We start from the raw sequence: 6,000 nt of genomic DNA on the forward strand, positions 1-6,000 counted from the left end.
CATTGTGCACACAAATATCTTGTTTTTTTTCCGCTAATTTCTTTATCCTAACAATCTTTCTGAGTTTCTTGATTTGATTGATATTCATGGACAACTCATTTCCCCATATGCAAAAAGGGTCAAAGAGTGGGTTAAAACCTCTGACAGCAGGACCTACATGTGCAAGACCAAATTGTTAAAAACCTAAATATTAGAATGGTTCCTGCAATTGCACAATAATGTGCTATTACACAACGGACCATGCACGTGCTAACCTCGATTGTAAACCACAGTGCTTCCCATTGTTTCCCTGCAACACATATAAGGTAGTTAGTCATCAGGTTAAGTAAGGGTTCGCATGCTATCAATAAAATATGTTGATGAAAAATAAGCACATTGCAGATTCATCAGATTAATTCAAGCGACATGGAAAACCCATTTATCCAAACCAAGCATGATTAAGAAATAGGAAATATAGCACTTGTATATGTTTCTCATGTATTAAGTGCAGCCAAATTTGATTTATTCCTCACATGCACAACAATACAAAATTCTACCCACGACAATTGGACATCGCATTGCAGAATTGAACCAAGAAGTTAACTAAACCAAGCATGCTTAACAACTTAGAAATATAGCAATTGTATTTGTTTCTCATGTATTTACTACAACCAAATTCAATTTATTCCTCGCATGCTATACAATAACAGAATGCACCCACAACTATTGAACATCACATTGTGATACGTCTCCAACGTATCAATAATTTTTGATTGTTCCATGCTGTTATATTATCAATCTTGGATGTTTTATAATCATTTACAGTCATTTTATATCATTTTTGGTACTAACCTATTGACATAGTGCCAAGTGCCAGTTGCTGTTTTTTGCATGTTTTTTACATTGTAGGAAATCAATATCAGACGGAGTCCAAATGCCATGAAACTCCACGGAAAATTTTGATGGGCCAGGAGGAACACAACGGGCCCTGGCTGCGCCTGGGGGGGTGCCCTGAGGGGGGCACAACCCACCAGGGCGTGCTAGGAGGCCCAGTCGCGCCCTGGTGGGTTGTGCCCACCTCGGGTGCCCCCGGACCGCCTCTTTGCTCTATAAATACCCCAATATTCCAGAAACCCTAGGGGAGTCGATGAAATATTCATCCAGCCGCCACAGAGTCCAGAACCACCATATTCGATCTAGACACCATCTCGGATGGGGTTCACCACCTCCATTGGTGCCTCTCCAATGATGCGTGAGTAGTTCTTTGTAGACCTTTGGGTCCGTAGTTAGTAGCTAGATGGCTTCCTCTCTCTCGCTGAATTCTCAATACAATGGTCTCTTGGAGATCCATATGATGTAACTCTTTTGCGGTGTTGGGATCTGATGAACTTCCAGTTTATGATCAGTCATATCTTTTTATATCCATGAAAGTTTTTTGAGTTTCTTTGATCTCTTATATGCATGATTACTTATAGCCTCGTATTTCTTCTCTGATATTTGGGTTTTGTTTGGCCAACTTAATCTATTTATCTTACAATGGGAAGAGGTGCTTTGTAGCGGGTTCGATCTTACGGTGCTTGATCCCAGTGACAGAAAGAGAAATGACACGTATGTATCGTTGCTACTAAGGATAAAACGATGGGGTCTATCTCTACATAGATAGATCTTGTCTACATCATGTCATCGTTCTTATTGCATTACTCTGTTTCTCCATGAACTTAATACACTAGATGCATGCTGGATAGCGGTCGATGTGTGGAGTAATAGTAGTAGATGCAGGCAAGAGTCGGTCTACTAATCTTGGACGTGATGCCTATATAATGATCATTGCCTGCATATCGTCATGATTATTTAAAGTTCTATCAATTGCCCAACAGTAATTTGTTTACCCACCGTTTTCTATTTTTCTCGAGAGAAGCCACTAGTGAAACCTACGGCCCCCGGGTCTTCTTTCTCATATATTTGCCTTTGCGGTCTATTTTTCTCGCATTTATTTTCAGATCTATTAAACCGAAAATACAAAAATACTTTGTTGCACTTTATTTTATTTGCGATCTATTTATTCAATCTATTACAACTTTCTCCCGTCCGCACGCCGTTTCTGGCGCCGTTACCCGAACGGGATTGACAACCCCTTTAACACGTCGGGTTGCGAGGTGTTGTTATTTGTGTGCAGGGGCTGTTTACGTTGTGTTGCTTGGTTCTCCTACTGGTTCGATAACCTTGGTTTCATATCCAAGGGAAATACCTACCGCCGCTGTGCTGCATCATCCCTTCCTCTTTGGGGAAATACTGACGTAGCTTCAAGCGACATGACATTACAGAATTGAACCAAACAGTTAACTAAACACCACAACACAAATGAACCAAACGTTAACTGAGCACCACATTGCACAATGTATAACCAAACCAAGCATGCTTAACAGCTTGGAAATATAGCAATTGTATTCGTTTCTCATGTATTTTGTAAAGATAAATTCGATTTATTTCTCACATGGAACACAATACAAAATTGCAGCCGGAAGAATTGAACATCACATTTGCAGAATTGAACCAAACAGTTAACTGAAGACGACAACTAATCAACAAAACAGTTAATAAGTGAGCACCACACTGCACGACATATAGAACATATACACTAGAGCAACGAATTGCATGGTAAAATTAGATAGAACAATTCACTAGAATTTGTGAAGGAAAGGCAGGAGCAGCACACACAACGGGTAAACCGAGCATGCTTAACCGGCGTAGCTAGCAAATGGCAAGGTGCTCCTCCAAGATCCGGGGGTCGGCACGAATGGCAGCCATCGCGACCTCATCCGCGCGTGCGGCCTCGATTTGCTTCTCCGCTGCCAAATGCTCCTTGAGATCCTGGATAAACTTGTGCACCATGGCTTAGGGCGGCACTTATTTGGTGGAGGGGTTGGTGATTTGGGTGGAAGGTGTCGCGCTCGCGCCGACGGTCGGGGCATGTGGGATGTGGAAGGAGGAGGAGGATGGGGGTCGAGTGTGGATTACCTGCCTGGATAGACGAGGCCGAGCAGCATGAAGGAGGGTCGCCGGCGAGGAGGCGGCTCTGCAAACAAGGAGTGAAGGTTTCAACTTGGAAAGGAAGGCGAAAATAGGGCAAATGTGGCTTTTGGTAAGGGGGAGGGGCGGGGAGGTAGATATTTCCGCGGCAGCCGAAAATTTGGAATCGCTTCAGCCAAAAACTGGAGCGCAAAGTGTCATCAAACACGGTCCCTTATTCAGAACTGTGTACGATATGTGAACATCACAAACAATTCAGATAGCTTAACCCGTGTGTGATGAGTTTGAACGTCAAAAAATTTGGTTCGAATTTCCATGGTTACACTGGTCATCCACGTCATTGCATAATTTGGGTACACAAAGGAGACTACAACACACCCACACTTCTTAATCGAGCAAGTTCATCTATTAAACAAAGCTAGCTGACCTAAACATTACTCTAACAAATTAAAGACCGACGCTCTTAATTAAACAAAACAAAGAGTACTAGTACTACGGCTGGTGCTCGTCGATCTCCGTCGTTGCCTCCATGTCCAGCTCACGCCCGACGGTCTCCTGGGGAAGGGGCTCCATGGCATCCATCACACCATACTCGACAAGCATGTCGCCATCCGCGTCCGCCATCTCTTTGGAAAAGGCTGCCATGAGCTGGGCATGGGCGGCCGCGATCTGGGCTTGGACGGGCTCCGTCGTTGCAAGGTATGCGGCGGAGGAACGGACGGCTGCTCGAACGCTCTCGGCGATTGCCAACTCTTCGGTCGTGGGTTGCCGACCGTTGTCGGAGAAGCTTCGTTCGATTTGTGCGGTGACCGCCATGAACCGGGCGTGGGCGGCCTCGACATGGTCGTGGGCGGCCTCCATCAGGACATAGGACGCCGCTGCGGAACGGTCAGCTGCTGTGCCGCTCTCGCCAGTTGCTATCCCCGAGGCAGATGTTGCTGCCGCCACCTGAGAAGCAACAACGACCGTTTGGGCTGCCTTGGTCGCCCGGTCGCAGATTGCGGCCGCGCTCATGCACCTTGTTAGCACGCGCATGGCGGCTGCGGCCGCGTTCTCGCCTGAGTGGGCCACCGAAGTTTCCCTCAAGCCATAGGCGTACTGTATATACACCGACGGTGCTCCAGGATATTTTGTGCTGCATCTCACACGGTTGGTGATAATAAACTGTGTGCGATCTACTTGATTTTTCATCTTGATTTGAATTACGTAATGGGGTCACAGCGACAATGGACGGTGTTTGAATTGCTAGACCTTTTATCTGCAGTGAACATGCAACTATATGTGTGTCGTAAAAGAATTGGAATTATTCAGGGTTCATTTGAACATTTTATACATTAAATTAGTTTTCTAGCCATTTCAGGTGCACAATTCAAAATTAAACTACATGCACATGCTCCGGTGCACCAACATGGGTTGTAAAATCATATATGTGTCCATGGGTTTATGCTTATGCCCCATGCAAGAAATGGGGATGAAATTCGAACACCACGACACCGTGGCTCTCCGGCAAACGTTGACGTACTTGCTTTTGTAATTCTAGTAAATCCAAAACTCGTCTGAAATTCATGAAACTTGACATGCTATCATGGAGCGGCATCAACATGCTGTGGTAAAAATTTTGTCCCATTTGGGGCAGGTTTGGGTATAAGCTTCTCATAAACTAGAGCTTCTCAGAATAAGTGTGATCGTTTCGGTAGGGAACGTTTCACCTTTCTCGACGAAACGATATCCGTGGCCTTTTATTGCTTTCAAAAAATTTCTCATGTCAACATAGAACAACAGGAGTGTCGTGTCAATTTTTGTGAATTTTGGGGTTCGCTTGGACAATTTTTATGCATTAACTGAGTTTTCAATGCATTTATGTGCATAATTCAAATTTGAACTACATGCACATGCTCCAGTGCATATAAATTGGTTGAAAAATCAAATCTGTGTCCTTGGGTGCATGCTTAGGTCCCATGCAAGAAATGGTAATGAACTTCAAACACCAGGGCACCGTTGATTGCCGGCAAAACATTGAGATACATGGTTTTTAAATTCTAGTAAATCCAAAACTCGTCTGGAATTAATGAAATTTGGCATGCTATCATGGAGCGGCATCAACATGCCGTGGTAAATTTTTTGTCCCATTTGGGGCAGGTTTGGGTATATGCTTCTCACAAACCGGAGCTTCTCACAACAAGCATGATGGTTTCGGTAGGGAACGTCCCACCTTTGGGGATGAAAAGATATCCATTGCCTCCTATTGCTTTCAAAAAATTTCTCGTGTCAACATATAACAACAGAAGTGTCGTGTCAATTTTTGTGATTTTTCAGGGTTCGTTTGGACATTTTTATGCATTAACTGAGTTTTCAATGCATTTATGTGCATAATTCAAATTTGAACTACATGCACATGCTCCAGTGCATATAAATTGGTTGAAAAATCAAATCTATGTCCTTGGGTGCATGCTTAGGTCCCATGCAAGAAATGGTAATGAATTTCAAACACCGGGGCACCGTTGATTGCCGGCAAAACATTGAGATACATGGTTTTTAAATTCTAGTAAACCCAAAACTCGTCTGAAATTCATGAAACTTGGCATGCTATCATGGAGCGGCATCAACATGCCGTGGTAAAAAATCTGTCCCATTTGGGGCAGGTTTGGGTATATGCTTCTCACAAACAAGAGCTTCTCACAACAAGCATGATGGTTTCAGTAGGGAACGTCCCACCTTTGGGGACGAAACGATATCCATCGCCTCTTATTGCTTTCAAATTTTTTCTCGTGTCAACATAGAACAACAGGTGTGTCGTGTCAATTTTTGTGATTTTTGGGGGTTCGTTTGGACATTTTTATGCATTAACTGAGTTTTCAATGCATTTATGTGCATAATTCAAATTTGAACTACATGCACATGCTCCAGTGCATATAAATTGGTTGAAAAATCAAATCTGTGTCCTTGGGTGCATGCTTAGGTCCCATGCAAGAAATGATAATGAATTTCAAA

This window comes from Triticum aestivum, chromosome 2D (assembly GCF_018294505.1).
Source record: "Triticum aestivum cultivar Chinese Spring chromosome 2D, IWGSC CS RefSeq v2.1, whole genome shotgun sequence".
NCBI lineage: Eukaryota > Viridiplantae > Streptophyta > Magnoliopsida > Poales > Poaceae > Triticum > Triticum aestivum.